Here is a 20,542-nt window from a genome sequence, read left to right on the forward strand (position 1 = left end):
CAGTCAAACTGCATTATAAAAAGATGAAGAGCAGTCAAATTGTTTTATAAGAGGATGAAGAGCAGTCAAACTGATTTATAATCGGATGAAGAGCAGTCAGACTGTTTTACAAGAGGAGAAAGAGCAGTCAAACTGCTTTATAAAAGGATGAAGAGCAGTCAAACTGCTTTATAAGAGGATGAAGAGCAGTCAAACTGATTAATAAGAGGATGAAGAGCAGTCAAACTGCTTTATAAAAGGATGAGGAGCAGTCAAACTGTTTTATAATCGGACGAAGAGCAGTCAAACTGATTTATAATCGGACGAAGAGAAGTCAAACTGATTTATAATCGGACGAAGAGCAGTCAAACTGATTTATAATTGGATGAATAGCAGTCAAACTGATTTATAAGAGGATGTAGAGCAGTCAAACTGCTTTATAAAAGGATGAAGAGCAGTCAAACTGTTTTATAAGAGGACGAAGAGCAGTCAAACTGATTTATAATCGGACGAAGAGCAGTCAAACTGTTCTATAGGAGGATGCAGCGCAGTCAAACTGGTTTATAGGAGGATGAAGAGCAAGCAAACTGCTTTATAAGAGGATGAAGAGCAGTCAAACTGATTTATAAGCGGACGAAGAGCAGTCAAACTGATTTATAATCGGACGAAGAGCAGTCAAACTGATTTATAAACGGACGAAGAGCAGTCAAACGGTTTTAAAAAAGGATAAAGAGCAGTCAAACTGTTTTATACGAGGATGTAGACCAGTCACACTGTTTTAAAAGAGGATGAAGAGCAGTCAACCTGTTTTACAAGAGGATGAAGAGCAGTCAAACTGTTTTATAAGAGGATGAAGAGCAGTCAAACTGATTTATAAGAGGATGAATAGCAGTCAAACTGCTTTATAAAAGGATGAAGAGCAGTCAAACTATTTTATAAGCGGACGAAGAGCATTCAAACTGATTTATAATCGGACGAAGAGCAGTCAAACTGATTTATAATCGGACGAAGAGCAGTCAAACTGATTTATAATCGGATGAATAGCAGTCAAACTGATTTATAAGAGGATGTAGAGCAGTCAAACTGCTTTATAAAAGGATGAAGAGCAGTCAAACTGTTTTATAAGAGGACGAAGAGCAGTCAAACTATTTTATAATCGGACGAAGAGCAGTCAAACTATTCTATAGGAGGATGAAGCGCAGTCAAACTGGTCTATAGGAGGATGAAGAGCAGTCAAACTGTTTTATAAAAGGATGAAGAGTACTCAAACTGATTTATAAGAGGATGAAGAGCAGTCAAACTGCTTTATAAAAGGATGAAGAGCAGTCAAACTGTTTTATAAGCGGATGAAGAGCAGTCAAACTGATTTATAATCGGACGAAGAGCAGTCAAACTGATTTATAAACGGACGAAGAGCAGTCAAACGGTTTTAAAAAAGGATAAAGAGCAGTCAAACTGTTTTATACGAGGATGTAGACCAGTCACACTGTTTTAAAAGAGGATGAAGAGCAGTCAACCTGTTTTACAAGAGGATGAAGAGCAGTCAAACTGTTTTATAAGAGGATGAAGAGCAGTCAAACTGATTTATAAGAGGATGAATAGCAGTCAAACTGCTTTATAAAAGGATGAAGAGCAGTCAAACTATTTTATAAGCGGACGAAGAGCAGTCAAACTGATTTATAATCGGACGAAGAGCAGTCAAACTGATTTATAATCGGACGAAGAGCAGTCAAACTGATTTATAATCGGATGAATAGCAGTCAAACTGATTTATAAGAGGATGTAGAGCAGTCAAACTGCTTTATAAAAGGATGAAGAGCAGTCAAACTGTTTTATAAGAGGACGAAGAGCAGTCAAACTATTTTATAATCGGACGAAGAGCAGTCAAACTATTCTATAGGAGGATGAAGCGCAGTCAAACTGGTCTATAGGAGGATGAAGAGCAGTCAAACTGTTTTATAAAAGGATGAAGAGTACTCAAACTGATTTATAAGAGGATGAAGAGCAGTCAAACTGCTTTATAAAAGGATGAAGAGCAGTCAAACTGTTTTATAAGCGGATGAAGAGCAGTCAAACTGATTTATAATCGGACGAAGAGCAGTCAAACTGATTTATAATCGAACGAAGAGCAGTCAAACGGTTTTATAAGAGGATGAAGAGCAGTCAAATTGATTTATAAGAGGATGAAGAGCAGTCAAACGGTTTTATAAGAGGATGAAGAGCAGTCAAACTGCGTTATAAAAGGATGAAGAGCAGTAAAACTGTTTTATAAGAGGACAAAGAGCAGTCAAACTGATTTATAATCGGATGAAGAGCAGTCAAACTGTTTTATAAGAGGATGAAGAGCAGTCAAACTGATTTATATTCGGATGAAGAGCAGTCAAACTGTTTTATAAGAGGATGAAGCGCAGTCAAACTGCTTTATAAAAGGATGAACAGCAGTCAAACAGTTTTATAAGAGGACGAAGAGCAGTCAAACTGATTTATAATCGGATGAAGAGCAGTCAAACTGAGTTATAAGAGGATGAAGAGCAGTCAAACTGCATTATAAAAAGATGAAGAGCAGTCAAATTGTTTTATAAGAGGATGAAGAGCAGTCAAACTGATTTATAATCGGATGAAGAGCAGTCAGACTGTTTTACAAGAGGAGAAAGAGCAGTCAAACTGCTTTATAAAAGGATGAAGAGCAGTCAAACTGCTTTATAAGAGGATGAAGAGCAGTCAAACTGATTAATAAGAGGATGAAGAGCAGTCAAACTGCTTTATAAAAGGATGAGGAGCAGTCAAACTGTTTTATAATCGGACGAAGAGCAGTCAAACTGATTTATAATCGGACGAAGAGAAGTCAAACTGATTTATAATCGGACGAAGAGCAGTCAAACTGATTTATAATTGGATGAATAGCAGTCAAACTGATTTATAAGAGGATGTAGAGCAGTCAAACTGCTTTATAAAAGGATGAAGAGCAGTCAAACTGTTTTATAAGAGGACGAAGAGCAGTCAAACTGATTTATAATCGGACGAAGAGCAGTCAAACTGTTCTATAGGAGGATGAAGCGCAGTCAAACTGGTTTATAGGAGGATGAAGAGCAAGCAAACTGCTTTATAAGAGGATGAAGAGCAGTCAAACTGATTTATAAGCGGACGAAGAGCAGTCAAACTGATTTATAATCGGACGAAGAGCAGTCAAACTGATTTATAAACGGACGAAGAGCAGTCAAACGGTTTTAAAAAAGGATAAAGAGCAGTCAAACTGTTTTATACGAGGATGTAGACCAGTCACACTGTTTTAAAAGAGGATGAAGAGCAGTCAACCTGTTTTACAAGAGGATGAAGAGCAGTCAAACTGTTTTATAAGAGGATGAAGAGCAGTCAAACTGATTTATAAGAGGATGAATAGCAGTCAAACTGCTTTATAAAAGGATGAAGAGCAGTCAAACTATTTTATAAGCGGACGAAGAGCATTCAAACTGATTTATAATCGGACGAAGAGCAGTCAAACTGATTTATAATCGGACGAAGAGCAGTCAAACTGATTTATAATCGGATGAATAGCAGTCAAACTGATTTATAAGAGGATGTAGAGCAGTCAAACTGCTTTATAAAAGGATGAAGAGCAGTCAAACTGTTTTATAAGAGGACGAAGAGCAGTCAAACTATTTTATAATCGGACGAAGAGCAGTCAAACTATTCTATAGGAGGATGAAGAGCAGTCAAACTGGTCTATAGGAGGATGAAGAGCAGTCAAACTGTTTTATAAAAGGATGAAGGGTACTCAAACTGATTTATAAGAGGATGAAGAGCAGTCAAACTGCTTTATAAAAGGATGAAGAGCAGTCAAACTGTTTTATAAGCGGATGAAGAGCAGTCAAACTGATTTATAATCGGACGAAGAGCAGTCAAACTGATTTATAAACGGACGAAGAGCAGTCAAACGGTTTTAAAAAAGGATAAAGAGCAGTCAAACTGTTTTATACGAGGATGTAGACCAGTCACACTGTTTTAAAAGAGGATGAAGAGCAGTCAACCTGTTTTACAAGAGGATGAAGAGCAGTCAAACTGTTTTATAAGAGGATGAAGAGCAGTCAAACTGATTTATAAGAGGATGAATAGCAGTCAAACTGCTTTATAAAAGGATGAAGAGCAGTCAAACTATTTTATAAGCGGACGAAGAGCAGTCAAACTGATTTATAATCGGACGAAGAGCAGTCAAACTGATTTATAATCGGACGAAGAGCAGTCAAACTGATTTATAATCGGATGAATAGCAGTCAAACTGATTTATAAGAGGATGTAGAGCAGTCAAACTGCTTTATAAAAGGATGAAGAGCAGTCAAACTGTTTTATAAGAGGACGAAGAGCAGTCAAACTATTTTATAATCGGACGAAGAGCAGTCAAACTATTCTATAGGAGGATGAAGCGCAGTCAAACTGGTCTATAGGAGGATGAAGAGCAGTCAAACTGTTTTATAAAAGGATGAAGAGTACTCAAACTGATTTATAAGAGGATGAAGAGCAGTCAAACTGCTTTATAAAAGGATGAAGAGCAGTCAAACTGTTTTATAAGCGGATGAAGAGCAGTCAAACTGATTTATAATCGGACGAAGAGCAGTCAAACTGATTTATAATCGAACGAAGAGCAGTCAAACGGTTTTATAAGAGGATGAAGAGCAGTCAAATTGATTTATAAGAGGATGAAGAGCAGTCAAACGGTTTTATAAGAGGATGAAGAGCAGTCAAACTGCGTTATAAAAGGATGAAGAGCAGTCAAACTGTTTTATAAGAGGACAAAGAGCAGTCAAACTGATTTATAATCGGATGAAGAGCAGTCAAACTGTTTTATAAGAGGATGAAGAGCAGTCAAACTGATTTATATTCGGATGAAGAGCAGTCAAACTGATTTATAAGCGGACGAAGAGCAGTCAAACTGATTTATAATCGGACGAAGAGCAGTCAAACTGATTTATAATCGGACGAAGAGCAGTCAAACGGTTTTATAAGAGGATGAAGAGCAGTCAAATTGATTTATAAGAGGATGAAGAGCAGTCAAACTGCTTTATAAAAGGATGAAGAGCAGTCAAACTGTTTTATACGAGGACGTAGAGCAGTCAGACTGTTTTACAAGAGGATGAAGAGCAGTCAACCTGTTTTACAAGAGGATGAAGAGCAGTCAATCTGTTTTATAAGAGGATGAAGAGCAGTCAAACTGCTTTATAAAAGGATGAAGAGCAGTCAAACTGTTTTATAAGAGGACGAAGAGCAGTAAAACTAATTTATAATCGATGAAGAGCAGTCAAACTGATATATAAGAGGATGAAGAGCAGTCAAACTGCTTTATAAAAGGATGAATAGCAGTCAAACTGTTTTATAGGAGGATGAAGAGCAGTCAAACTGCTTTATAAGAGGACGAAGAGCAGTCAAACTGATTTATAATCGTACGAAGAGCAGTCAAACTGTTCTATAGGAGGATGAAGCGCAGTCAAACTGGTTTATAGGAGGATGAAGAGCAGTCAAACTGCTTTATAAGAGGATGAAGAGCAGTCAAACTGAATAATAAGAGGATAAAGAGCAGTCAAGCTGCTTTATAAAAGGATGAAGAGCAGTCAAACTGATTTATAATCGGACGAAGAGCAGTCAAACTGATTTATAATCGGACGAAGAGCAGTCAAACGGTTTTATAAGAGGATGAAGAGCAGTCAAACTGCGTTATAAAAGGATGAAGAGCAGTCAAACTTTTTTATAAGAGGACAAAGAGCAGTCAAACTGATTTATAATCGGATGAAGAGCAGTCAAACTGTTTTATAAGAGGATGAAGAGCAGTCAAACTGATTTATATTCGGATGAAGAGCAGTCAAACTGATTTATAAGCGGACGAAGAGCAGTCAAACTGATTTATAATCGGACGAAGAGCAGTCAAACTGATCTATAATCGGACGAAGAGCAGTCAAACGGTTTTATAAGAGGATGAAGAGCAGTCAAATTGATTTATAAGAGGATGAATAGCAGTCAAACTGCTTTATAAAAGGATGAAGAGCAGTCAAACTATTTTATAAGCGGACGAAGAGCAGTCAAACTGATTTATAATCGGACGAAGAGCAGTCAAACTGATTTATAATCGGACGAAGAGCAGTCAAACTGATTTATAATCGGATGAATAGCAGTCAAACTGATTTATAAGAGGATGTAGAGCAGTCAAACTGCTTTATAAAAGGATGAGGAGCAGTCAAACTGTTTTATAAGAGGACGAAGAGCAGTCAAACTGATTTTATAATCGGACGAAGAGCAGTCAAACTATTCTATAGGAGGATGAAGCGCAGTCAAACTGGTCTATAGGAGGATGAAGAGCAGTCAAACTGTTTTATAAAAGGATGAAGAGTACTCAAACTGATTTATAAGAGGATGAAGAGCAGTCAAACTGCTTTATAAAAGGATGAAGAGCAGTCAAACTGTTTTATAAGCGGATGAAGAGCAGTCAAACTGATTTATAATCGGACGAAGAGCAGTCAAACTGATTTATAATCGAACGAAGAGCAGTCAAACTGCTTTATAAAAGGATGAAGAGCAGTCAAACTGTTTTATACGAGGACGTAGAGCAGTCAGACTGTTTTACAAGAGGATGAAGAGCAGTCAACCTGTTTTACAAGAGGATGAAGAGCAGTCAATCTGTTTTATAAGAGGATGAAGAGCAGTCAAACTGCTTTATAAAAGGATGAAGAGCAGTCAAACTGTTTTATAAGAGGACGAAGAGCAGTCAAACTGATTTATAATCGATGAAGAGCAGTCAAACTGATATATAAGAGGATGAAGAGCAGTCAAACTGCTTTATAAAAGGATGAATAGCAGTCAAACTGTTTTATAAGAGGACGAAGAGCTGTCAAACTGATTTATAATCGTACGAAGAGCAGTCAAACTGTTCTATAGGAGGATGAAGCGCAGTCAAACTGGTTTATAGGAGGATGAAGAGCAGTCAAACTGCTTTATAAGAGGATGAAGAGCAGTCAAACTGATTAATAAGAGGATAAAGAGCAGTCAAGCTGCTTTATAAAAGGATGAAGAGCAGTTAAACTGATTTATAATCGGACGAAGAGCAGTCAAACTGATTTATAATCGGACGAAGAGCAGTCAAACGGTTTTATAAGAGGATGAAGAGCAGTCAAACTGCTTTATAAAAGGATGAAGAGCAGTCAAACTGATTTATAATCGGACGAAGAGCAGTCAAACTGATTTATAATCGGACGAAGAGCAGTCAAACGGTTTTATAAGAGGATGAAGAGCAGTCAAACTGCGTTATAAAAGGATGAAGAGCAGTCAAACTGTTTTATAAGAGGACAAAGAGCAGTCAAACTGATTTATAATCGGATGAAGAGCAGTCAAACTGTTTTATAAGAGGATGAAGAGCAGTCAAACTGATTTATATTCGGATGAAGAGCAGTCAAACTGATTTATAATCGGACGAAGAGCAGTCAAACTGATCTAAAATCGGACGAAGAGCAATCAAACGGTTTTATAAGAGGATGAAGAGCAGTCAAATTGATTTATAAGAGGATGAAGAGCAGTCAAACTGCTTTATAAAAGGATGAAGAGCAGTCAAACTGTTTTATACGAGGACGTAGAGCAGTCAGACTGTTTTACAAGAGGATGAAGAGCAGTCAACCTGTTTTACAAGAGGATGAAGAGCAGTCAAACTGATTTATAAGCGGACGAAGAGCAGTCAAACGGTTTTATAAGAGGATGAAGAGCAGTCAAACTGCGTTATAAAAGGATGAAGAGCAGTCAAACTGTTTTATAAGAGGACGAAGAGCTGTCAAACTGATTTATAATCGTACGAAGAGCAGTCAAACTGTTCTATAGGAGGATGAAGCGCAGTCAAACTGGTTTATAGGAGGATGAAGAGCAGTCAAACTGCTTTATAAGAGGATGAAGAGCAGTCAAACTGATTAATAAGAGGATAAAGAGCAGTCAAGCTGCTTTATAAAAGGATGAAGAGCAGTCAAACTGATTTATAATCGGACGAAGAGCAGTCAAACTGATTTATAATCGGACGAAGAGCAGTCAAACGGTTTTATAAGAGGATGAAGAGCAGTCAAACTGCTTTATAAAAGGATGAAGAGCAGTCAAACTGATTTATAATCGGACGAAGAGCAGTCAAACTGATTTATAATCGGACGAAGAGCAGTCAAACGGTTTTATAAGAGGATGAAGAGCAGTCAAACTGCGTTATAAAAGGATGAAGAGCAGTCAAACTGTTTTATAAGAGGACAAAGAGCAGTCAAACTGATTTATAATCGGATGAAGAGCAGTCAAACTGTTTTATAAGAGGATGAAGAGCAGTCAAACTGATTTATATTCGGATGAAGAGCAGTCAAACTGATTTATAATCGGACGAAGAGCAGTCAAACTGATCTAAAATCGGACGAAGAGCAATCAAACGGTTTTATAAGAGGATGAAGAGCAGTCAAATTGATTTATAAGAGGATGAAGAGCAGTCAAACTGCTTTATAAAAGGATGAAGAGCAGTCAAACTGTTTTATACGAGGACGTAGAGCAGTCAGACTGTTTTACAAGAGGATGAAGAGCAGTCAACCTGTTTTACAAGAGGATGAAGAGCAGTCAAACTGATTTATAAGCGGACGAAGAGCAGTCAAACGGTTTTATAAGAGGATGAAGAGCAGTCAAACTGCGTTATAAAAGGATGAAGAGCAGTCAAACTGTTTTATAAGAGGACAAAGAGCAGTCAAACTGATTTATAATCGGATGAAGAGCAGTCAAACTGTTTTATAAGAGGATGAAGAGCAGTCAAACTAATTTATATTCGGATGAAGAGCAGTCAAACTGATTTATAAGCGGACGAAGAGCAGTCAAACTGATTTATAATCGGACGAAGAGCAGTCAAACTGATTTATAATCGGACGAAGAGCAGTCAAACGGTTTTATAAGAGGATGAAGAGCAGTCAAATTGATTTATAAGAGGATGAAGAGCAGTCAAACTGCTTTATAAAAGGATGAAGAGCAGTCAAACTGTTTTATACGAGGACGTAGAGCAGTCAGACTGTTTTACAAGAGGATGAAGAGTAGTCAACCTGTTTTACAAGAGGATGAAGAGCAGTCAAACTGATTTATAAGCGGACGAAGAGCAGTCAAACTGATTTATAATCGGACGAAGAGCAGTCAAACTGATTTATAATCGGACGAAGAGCAGTCAAACGGTTTTATAAGAGGATGAAGAGCAGTCAAATTGATTTATAAGAGGATGAAGAGCAGTCAAACTGATTTATAAAAGGATGAAGAGCAGTCAAACTGTTTTATACGAGGACGTAGAGCAGTCAGACTGTTTTACAAGAGGATGAAGAGCAGTCAACCTGTTTTACAAGAGGATGAAGAGCAGTCAAATTGATTTATAATCGGACGAAGAGCAGTCAAACTGATTTATAATCGGACGAAGAGCAGTCAAACTGTTCTATAGGAGGATGAAGCGCAGTCAAAATGGTCTATAGGAGGATGAAGAGCAGTCAAACTGCTTTATGAAAGGATGAAGAGCAGTCAAACTGATTTATAAGACGATGAAGAGCAGTCAAACTGCTTTATAAAAGGATGAACAGCAGTCAAACTGTTTTATAAGCGGATGAAGAGCAGTCAAACTGATTTATAATTGGACGAAGAGCAGTCAAACTGATTTATAATCGGACGAAGAGCAGTCAAACGGTTTTATAAGAGGATGAAGAGCAGTCAAATTGATTTATAAGAGGATGAAGAGCAGTCAAACTGCTTTATAAAAGGATGAAGAGCAGTCAAACTGTTTTATACGAGGACGTAGAGCAGTCAGACTGTTTTACAAGAGGATGAAGAGCAGTCAACCTGTTTTACAAGAGGATGAAGAGCAGTCAATCTGTTTTATAAGAGGACCAAGAGCAGTCAAACTGATTTATAATCGATGAAGAGCAGTCAAACTGATTTATAAGAGGATGAAGAGCAGTCAAACTGCTTTATAAAAGGATGAAGAGCAGTCAAATTGTTTTATAAGAGGATGAAGAGCAGTCAAACTGATTTATAATCGGATGAAGAGCAGTCAGACTGTTTTACAAGTGGAGAAAGAGCAGTCAAACTGCTTTATAAAAGGATAAAGAGCAGTCAAACTGCTTTATAAGAGGATGAAGAGCAGTCAAACTGATTTATAAGAGGATGGAGAGCAGTCAAACAGCTTTATAAAAGGATGAAGAGCAGTCAAACTGTTTTATAAGCGGACGAAGAGCAGTCAAACTGATTTATAATCGGACAGAGAGCAGCCAAACTGATTTATAATCGGACGAAGAGCAGTCAAACTGATTTATAATTGGATGAATAGCAGTCAAACTGCTTTATAAAAGGATGAAGAGCAGTCAGACTGTTTTATAAGAGGATGAAGAGCAGTCAAGCTGCTTTATAAAAGGATGAAGAGCAGTCAAACTGTTTTATAAGCGGACGAAGAGCAGTCAAACTGATTTATAATCGGACGAAGAGCAGTCAAACTGATTTATAATCGGACGAAGAGCAGTCAAACGGTTTTATAAGAGGATGAAGAGCAGTCAAACTGTTCTATAAGAGGATGAAGCGCAGTCAAAATGGTCTATAGGAGGATGAAGAGCAGTCAAACTGCTTTATGAAAGGATGAAGAGCAGTCAAACTGATTTATAAGAGGATGAAGAGCAGTCAAACTGCTTTATAAAAGGATGAAGAGCAGTCAAACTGTTTTATAAGCGGACGAAGAGCAGTCAAACTGATTTATAATTGGACGAAGAGCAGTCAAACTGATTTATAATCGGACGAAGAGCAGTCAAACGGTTTTATAAGAGGATGAAGAGCAGTCAAATTGATTTATAAGAGGATGAAGAGCAGTCAAACTGCTTTATAAAAGGATGAAGAGCAGTCAAACTGTTTTATACGAGGACGTAGAGCAGTCAGACTGTTTTACAAGAGGATGAAGAGCAGTCAACCTGTTTTACAAGAGGATGAAGAGCAGTCAATCTGTTTTATAAGAGGACCAAGAGCAGTCAAACTGATTTATAATCGATGAAGAGCAGTCAAACTGATTTATAAGAGGATGAAGAGCAGTCAAAACTGCTTTATAAAAGGATGAAGAGCAGTCAAATTGTTTTATAAGAGGATGAAGAGCAGTCAAACTGATTTATAATCGGATGAAGAGCAGTCAGACTGTTTTACAAGTGGAGAAAGAGCAGTCAAACTGCTTTATAAAAGGATGAAGAGCAGTCAAACTGCTTTATAAGAGGATGAAGAGCAGTCAAACTGATTTATAAGAGGATGAAGAGCAGTCAAACTGCTTTATAAAAGGATGAAGAGCAGTCAAACTGTTTTATAAGCGGACGAAGAGCAGTCAAACTGATTTATAATTGGATGAATAGCAGTCAAACTGCTTTATAAAAGGATGAAGAGTAGTCACACTGTTTTATAAGAGGATGAAGAGCAGTCAAACTGCTTTATAAAAGGATGAAGAGCAGTCAAACTGTTTTATAAGCGGACGAGGAGCAGTCAAACTGATTTATAATCGGACGAAGAGCAGTCAAACTGATTTATAATCGGACAAAGAGCAGTCAAACGTTTTTTTAAGAGGATGAAGAGCAGTCAAATTGATTTATAAGAGGATGAAGAGCAGTCAAACTGCTTTATAAAAGGATGAAGAGCAGTCAAACTGTTTTATACGAGGATGTAGAGCAGTCAGACTGTTTTACAAGAGGATGAAGAGCAGTCAACCTGTTTTACAAGAGGATGAAGAGCAGTCAAACTGTTTTATAAGAGGATGAAGAGCAGTCAAACTGCTTTATAAAAGGATGAAGAGCAGTCAAACTGTTTTATAAGAGGATGAAGAGCAGTCAAACTGCTTTATAAAAGGATGAAGAGCAGTCAAACTCTTTTATAAGCGGACGAAGAGCAGTCAAACTGATTTATAATCGGACGAAGAGCAGTCAAACTGTTCTATAGGAGGATGAAGCGCAGTCAAACTGGTTTATAGGAGGATGAAGAGCAGTCAAACTGCTTTATAAGAGGATGAAGAGCAGTCAAACTGATTTATAAGAGGATGAAGAGCAGTCAAACTGCTTTATAATCGGACGAAGAGCAGTCAAACTGATTTATAAACGGACGAAGAGCAGTCAAACGGTTTTATAAAAGGATGAAGAGCAGTCAAACTGTTTAATACGAGGATGTAGACCAGTCAGACTGTTTTACAAGAGGATGAAGAGCAGTCAACCTGTTTTACAAGAGGATGAAGAGCAGTCAAACTGTTTTATAAGAGGATGAAGAGCAGTCACACTGCGTTATAAAAGGATGAAGAGCAGTCAAACTGTTTTATAAGCGGACGAAGAGCAGTCAAACTGATTTATAATCGGACGAAGAGCAGTCAAACTGATTTATAATCGGACGAAGAGCAGTCAAACGGTTTTATAAGAGGATGAAGAGCAGTCAAATTGATTTATAAGAGGATGAAGAGCAGTCAAACTGCTTTATAAAAGGATGAAGAGCAGTCAAACTGTTTTATACGAGGATATAGAGCAGTCAGACTGTTTTACAAGAGGATGAAGAGCAGTCAACCTGTTTTACAAGAGGATGAAGAGCAGTCAAACTGTTTTATAAGAGGATGAAGCGCAGTCAAACTGCTTTATAAAAGGATGAACAGCAGTCAAACAGTTTTATAAGAGGACGAAGAGCAGTCACACTGATTTATAATCGGATGAAGAGCAGTCAAACTGAGTTATAAGAGGATGAAGAGCAGTCAAACTGCATTATAAAAAGATGAAGAGCAGTCAAATTGTTTTATAAGAGGATGAAGAGCAGTCAAACTGATTTATAATCGGATGAAGAGCAGTCAGACTGTTTTACAAGAGGAGAAAGAGCAGTCAAACTGCTTTATAAAAGGATGAAGAGCAGTCAAACTGTTCTATAGGAGGATGAAGCGCAGTCAAACTGGTTTATAGGAGGATGAAGAGCAAGCAAACTGCTTTATAAGAGGATGAAGAGCAGTCAAACTGATTTATAAGCGGACGAAGAGCAGTCAAACTGATTTATAATCGGACGAAGAGCAGTCAAACTGATTTATAAACGGACGAAGAGCAGTCAAACGGTTTTAAAAAAGGATAAAGAGCAGTCAAACTGTTTTATACGAGGATGTAGACCAGTCAGACTGTTTTACAAGAGGATGAAGAGCAGTCAACCTGTTTTACAAGAGGATGAAGAGCAGTCAAACTGTTTTATAAGAGGATGAAGAGCAGTCAAACTGCGTTATAAAAGGATGAAGAGCAGTCAAACTGTTTTATAAGAGGACGAAGAGCAGTCAAACTGATTTATAATCGGATGAAGAGCAGGCAAACTGATTAATAAGAGGATGAAGAGCAGTCAAACTGCTTTATAAAAGGATGAATAGCAGTCAAACTGTTTTATAAGAGGATGAAGAGCAGTCAAACTGATTTATAATCAGACGAAGAGCAGTCAAACTAGTCTATAGGAGGATGAAGCGCAGTCAAACTGGTCTATAGGAGGATGAAGAGCAGTCAAACTGCTTTATAAAAGGATGAAGAGCAGTCAAACTGATTTATAAGAGGATGAAGAGCAGTCAAACTGCTTTATAAAAGGATGAAGAGCTGTCAAACTGTTTTATAAGCGGACGAAGAGCAGTCAAACTGATTTATAATCGGATGAAGAGCAGTCAGACTGTTTTACAAGAGGAGAAAGAGCATTCAAACTGCTTTATAAAAGGATGAAGAGCAGTCAAACTGCTTTATAAGAGGATGAAGAGCAGTCAAACTGATTAATAAGAGGATGAAGAGCAGTCAAACTGCTTTATAAAAGGATGAGGAGCAGTCAAACTGTTTTATAAGCGGACGAAGAGCAGTCAAACTGATTTATAATCGGACGAAGAGAAGTCAAACTGATTTATAATCGGACGAAGAGCAATCAAACTGATTTATAATTGGATGAATAGCAGTCAAACTGATTTATAAGAGGATGTAGAGCAGTCAAACTGCTTTATAAAAGGATGAAGAGCAGTCAAACTGTTTTATAAGCGGACGAAGAGCAGTCAAACTGATTTATAAGAGGATGAAGAGCAGTCAAACTGCGTTATAAAAGGATGAAGAGCAGTCAAACTGTTTTATAAGAGGATGAAGAGCAGTCAAACTGATTTATAATCGGATGAAGAGCAGGCAAACTGATTTATAAGAGGATGAAGAGCAGTCAAACTGCTTTATAAAAGGATGAATAGCAGTCAAACTGTTTTATAAGAGGATGAAGAGCAGTCAAACTGATTTATAATCGGACGAAGAGCAGTCAAACTGTTCTATAGGAGGATGAAGCGCAGTCAAACTGGTCTATAGGAGGATGAAGAGCAGTCAAACTGCTTTATAAAAGGATGAATAGCAGTCAAACTGTTTTATAAGAGGATGAAGAGCAGTCAAACTGATTTATAATCGGACGAAGAGCAGTCAAACTGTTCTATAGGAGGATGAAGCGCAGTCAAACTGGTCTATAGGAGGATGAAGAGCAGTCAAACTGCTTTATAAAAGGATGAAGAGCAGTCAAACTGATTTATAAGAGGATGAAGAGCAGTCAAACTGCTTTATAAAAGGATGAAGAGCTGTCAAACTGTTTTATAAGCGGACGAAGAGCAGTCAAACTGATTTATAATCGGATGAAGAGCAGTCAGACTGTTTTACAAGAGGAGAAAGAGCAGTCAAACTGCTTTATAAAAGGATGAAGAGCAGTCAAACTGCTTTATAAGAGGATGAAGAGCAGTCAAACTGATTAATAAGAGGATGAAGAGCAGTCAAATTGCTTTATAAAAGGATGAGGAGCAGTCAAACTGTTTTATAAGCGGACGAAGAGCAGTCAAACTGATTTATAATCGGACGCAGAGAAGTCAAACTGATTTATAATCGGACGAAGAGCAGTCAAACTGATTTATAATTGGACGAATATCAGTCAAACTGATTTACAAGAGGATGTAGAGCAGTCAAACTGCTTTATAAAAGGATGAAGAGCAGTCAACTGTTTTATAAGAGGACGAAGAGCAGTCAAACTGATTTATAATCGGACGAAGAGCAGTCAAACTGTTCTATAGGAGGATGAAGCGCAGTCAAACTGGTTTATAGGAGGATGAAGAGCAGTCAAACTGCTTTATAAGAGGATGAAGAGCAGTCAAACTGATTTATAAGCGGACGAAGAGCAGTCAAACGTATTTATAATCGGACGAAGAGCAGTCAAACTGATTTATAAACGGACGAAGAGCAGTAAAACGGTTTTATAAAAGCATAAAGAGCAGTCAAACTGTTTTATACGAGGATGTAGACCAGTCAGACTGTTTTACAAGAGGATGAAGAGCAGTCAACCTGTTTTACAAGAGGATGAAGAGCAGTCAAACTGTTTTATAAGAGGATGAAGAGCAGTCAAACTGCGTTATAAAAGGATGAAGAGCAGTCAAACTGTTTTATAAGAGGACGAAGAGCAGTCAAACTGATTTATAATCGATGAAGAGCAGGCAAACTGATTAATAAGAGGATGAAGAGCAGTCAAACTGCTTTATAAAAGGATGAATAGCAGTCAAACTGTTTTATAAGAGGATGAAGAGCAGTCAAACTGATTTATAATCGGACGAAGAGCAGTCAAACTGTTCTATAGGAGGATGAAGCGCAGTCAAACTGGTCTATAGGAGGATGAAGAGCAGTCAAACTGCTTTATAAAAGGATGAAGAGCAGTCAAACTGATTTATAAGAGGATGAAGAGCAGTCAAACTGCTTTATAAAAGGATGAAGAGCTGTCAAACTGTTTTATAAGCGGACGAAGAGCAGTCAAACTGATTTATAATCGGATGAAGAGCAGTCAGACTGTTTTACAAGAGGAGAAAGAGCAGTCAAACTGCTTTATAAAAGGATGAAGAGCAGTGAAACTGCTTTATAAGAGGATGAAGAGCAGTCAAACTGATTAATAAGAGGATGAAGAGCAGTCAAACTGCTTTATAAAAGGATGAGGGGCAGTCAAACTGTTTTATAAGCGGACGAAGAGCAGTCAAACTGATTTATAATCGGACGAAGAGAAGTCAAACTGATGTATAATCGGACGAAGAGCAGTCAAACTGATTTATAATTGGATGAATAGCAGTCAAACTGATTTATAAGAGGATGTAGAGCAGTCAAACTGCTTTATAAAAGGATGAAGAGCAGTCAAACTGTTTTATAATCGGACGAAGAGCAGTCAAACTGATTTATAAACGGACGAAGAGCAGTCAAACGGTTTTAAAAAAGGATAAAGAGCAGTCAAACTGTTTTATACGAGGATGTAGACCAGTCAGACTGTTTTACAAGAGGATGAAGAGCAGTCAACCTGTTTTACAAGAGGATGAAGAGCAGTCAAACTGTTTTATAAGAGGATGAAGAGCAGTCAAACTGCGTTATAAAAGGATGAAGAGCAGTCAAACTGTTTTATAAGAGGACGAAGAGCAGTCAAACTGATTTATAATCGGATGAAGAGCAGGCAAACTGATTTATAAGAGGATGAAGAGCAGTCAAACTGCTTTATAAAAGGATGAATAGTAGTCAAACTGTTTTATAAGAGGATGAAGAGCAGTCAAACTGATTTATAATCGGACGAAGAGCAGTCAAACTGTTCTATAGGAGGATGAAGCGCATTCAAACTGGTCTATAGGAGGATGAAGAGCAGTCAAACTGCTTTATAAAAGGATGAAGAGCAGTCAAACTGATTTATAAGAGGATGAAGAGCAGTCAAACTGCTTTATAAAAGGATGAAGAGCTGTCAAACTGTTTTATAAGCGGACGAAGAGCAGTCAAACTGATTTATAATTGGATGAAGAGCAGTCAGACTGTTTTACAAGAGGAGGAAGAGCAGTCACACTGCTTTATAAAAGGATGAAGAGCAGTCAAACTGCTTTATAAGAGGATGAAGAGCAGTCAAACTGATTAATAAGAGGATGAAGAGCAGTCAAACTGCTTTATAAAAGGATGAGGAGCAGTCAAACTGTTTTATAAGCGGACGAAGAGCAGTCAAACTGATTTATAATCGGACGCAGAGAAGTCAAACTGATTTATAATCGGACGAAGAGCAGTCAAACTGATTTATAATTGGATGAATAGCAGTCAAACTGATTTATAAGAGGATGTAGAGCAGTCAAACTGCTTTATAAAAGGATGAAGAGCAGTCAAACTGTTTTATAAGAGGACGAAGAGCAGTCAAACTGATTTATAATCGGACGAAGAGCAGTCAAACTGTTCTATAGGAGGATGAAGCGCAGTCAAACTGGTTTATAGGAGGATGAAGAGCAGTCAAACTGCTTTATAAGAGGATGAAGAGCAGTCAAACTGATTTATAAGCGGACGAAGAGCAGTCAAACGTATTTATAATCGGACGAAGAGCAGTCAAACTGATTTATAAACGGACGAAGAGCAGTCAAACGGTTTTATAAAAGGATAAAGAGCAGTCAAACTGTTTTATACGAGGATGTAGACCAGTCAGACTGTTTTACAAGAGGATGAAGAGCAGTCAACCTGTTTTACAAGAGGATGAAGAGCAGTCAAACTGTTTTATAAGAGGATGAAGAGCAGTCAAACTGCGTTATAAAAGGATGAAGAGCAGTCAAACTGTTTTATAAGAGGACGAAGAGCAGTCAAACTGATTTATAATCGGATGAAGAGCAGGCAAACTGATTTATAAGAGGATGAAGAGCAGTCAAACTGCTTTATAAAAGGATGAAGAGCAGTCAAACTGTTTTATAAGAGGATGAAGAGCAGTCAAACTGATTTATAATCGGACGAAGAGCAGTCAAACTGTTCTATAGGAGGATGAAGCGCAGTCAAACTGGTCTATAGGAGGATGAAGAGCAGTCAAACTGCTTTATAAAAGGATGAAGAGCAGTCAAACTGATTTATAAGAGGATGAAGAGCAGTCAAACTGCTTTATAAAAGGATGAAGAGCTGTCAAACTGTTTTATAAGCGGACGAAGAGCAGTCAAACTGATTTATAATCGGACGAAGAGCAGTCAAACTGCTTTATAATCGGACGAAGAGCAGTCAAACTGCTTTATAAAAGGATGAATAGCAGTCAAACTGTTTTATAAGAGGATGAAGAGCAGTCAAACTGATTTATAATCGGACGAAGAGCAGTCAAACTGTTCTATAGGAGGATGAAGCGCAGTCAAACTGGTCTATAGGAGGATGAAGAGCAGTCAAACTGCTTTATAAAAGGATGAAGAGCAGTCAAACTGATTTATAAGAGGATGAAGAGCAGTCAAACTGCTTTATAAAAGGATGAAGAGCTGTCAAACTGTTTTATAAGCGGACGAAGAGCAGTCAAACTGATTTATAATCGGATGAAGAGCAGTCAGACTGTTTTACAAGAGGAGAAAGAGCAGTCAAACTGCTTTATAAAAGGATGAAGAGCAGTGAAACTGCTTTATAAGAGGATGAAGAGCAGTCAAACTGATTAATAAGAGGATGAAGAGCAGTCAAACTGCTTTATAAAAGGATGAGGGGCAGTCAAACTGTTTTATAAGCGGGCGAAGAGCAGTCAAACTGATTTATAATCGGACGAAGAGAAGTCAAACTGATGTATAATCGGACGAAGAGCAGTCAAACTGATTTATAATTGGATGAATAGCAGTCAAACTGATTTATAAGAGGATGTAGAGCAGTCAAACTGCTTTATAAAAGGATGAAGAGCAGTCAAACGTATTTATAATCGGACGAAGAGCAGTCAAACTGATTTATAAACGGACGAAGAGCAGTCAAACGGTTTTAAAAAAGGATAAAGAGCAGTCAAACTGTTTTATACGAGGATGTAGACCAGTCAGACTGTTTTACAAGAGGATGAAGAGCAGTCAACCTGTTTTACAAGAGGATGAAGAGCAGTCAAACTGTTTTATAAGAGGATGAAGAGCAGTCAAACTGCGTTATAAAAGGATGAAGAGCAGTCAAACTGTTTTATAAGAGGACGAAGAGCAGTCAAACTGATTTATAATCGGATGAAGAGCAGGCAAACTGATTTATAAGAGGATGAAGAGCAGTCAAACTGCTTTATAAAAGGATGAATAGTAGTCAAACTGTTTTATAAGAGGATGAAGAGCAGTCAAACTGATTTATAATCGGACGAAGAGCAGTCAAACTGTTCTATAGGAGGATGAAGCGCATTCAAACTGGTCTATAGGAGGATGAAGAGCAGTCAAACTGCTTTATAAAAGGATGAAGAGCAGTCAAACTGATTTATAAGAGGATGAAGAGCAGTCAAACTGCTTTATAAAAGGATGAAGAGCTGTCAAACTGTTTTATAAGCGGACGAAGAGCAGTCAAACTGATTTATAATTGGATGAAGAGCAGTCAGACTGTTTTACAAGAGGAGGAAGAGCAGTCACACTGCTTTATAAAAGGATGAAGAGCAGTCAAACTGCTTTATAAGAGGATGAAGAGCAGTCAAACTGATTAATAAGAGGATGAAGAGCAGTCAAACTGCTTTATAAAAGGATGAGGAGCAGTCAAACTGTTTTATAAGCGGACGAAGAGCAGTCAAACTGATTTATAATCGGACGCAGAGAAGTTAAACTGATTTATAATCGGACGAAGAGCAGTCAAACTGATTTATAATTGGATGAATAGCAGTCAAACTGATTTATAAGAGGATGTAGAGCAGTCAAACTGCTTTATAAAAGGATGAAGAGCAGTCAAACTGTTTTATAAGAGGACGAAGAGCAGTCAAACTGATTTGTAATCGGACGAAGAGCAGTCAAACTGTTCTATAGGAGGATGAAGCGCAGTCAAACTGGTTTATAGGAGGATGAAGAGCAGTCAAACTGCTTTATAAGAGGATGAAGAGCAGTCAAACTGATTTATAAGCGGACGAAGAGCAGTCAAACGTATTTATAATCGGACGAAGAGCAGTCAAACTGATTTATAAACGGACGAAGAGCAGTCAAACGGTTTTATAAAAGGATAAAGAGCAGTCAAACTGTTTTATACGAGGATGTAGACCAGTCAGACTGTTTTACAAGAGGATGAAGAGCAGTCAACCTGTTTTACAAGAGGATGAAGAGCAGTCAAACTGTTTTATAAGAGGATGAAGAGCAGTCAAACTGCGTTATAAAAGGATGAAGAGCAGTCAAACTGTTTTATAAGAGGACGAAGAGCAGTCAAACTGATTTATAATCGGATGAAGAGCAGGCAAACTGATTTATAAGAGGATGAAGAGCAGTCAAACTGCTTTATAAAAGGATGAAGAGCAGTCAAACTGTTTTATAAGAGGATGAAGAGCAGTCAAACTGATTTATAATCGGACGAAGAGCAGTCAAACTGTTCTATAGGAGGATGAAGCGCAGTCAAACTGGTCTATAGGAGGATGAAGAGCAGTCAAACTGCTTTATAAAAGGATGAAGAGCAGTCAAACTGATTTATAAGAGGATGAAGAGCAGTCAAACTGCTTTATAAAAGGATGAAGAGCTGTCAAACTGTTTTATAAGCGGACGAAGAGCAGTCAAACTGATTTATAATCGGACGAAGAGCAGTCAAACTGCTTTATAATCGGA

Source organism: Lampris incognitus, chromosome 12 (genome assembly GCF_029633865.1).
Source record: "Lampris incognitus isolate fLamInc1 chromosome 12, fLamInc1.hap2, whole genome shotgun sequence".
NCBI classification, from domain to species: Eukaryota; Metazoa; Chordata; class Actinopteri; order Lampriformes; family Lampridae; genus Lampris; species Lampris incognitus.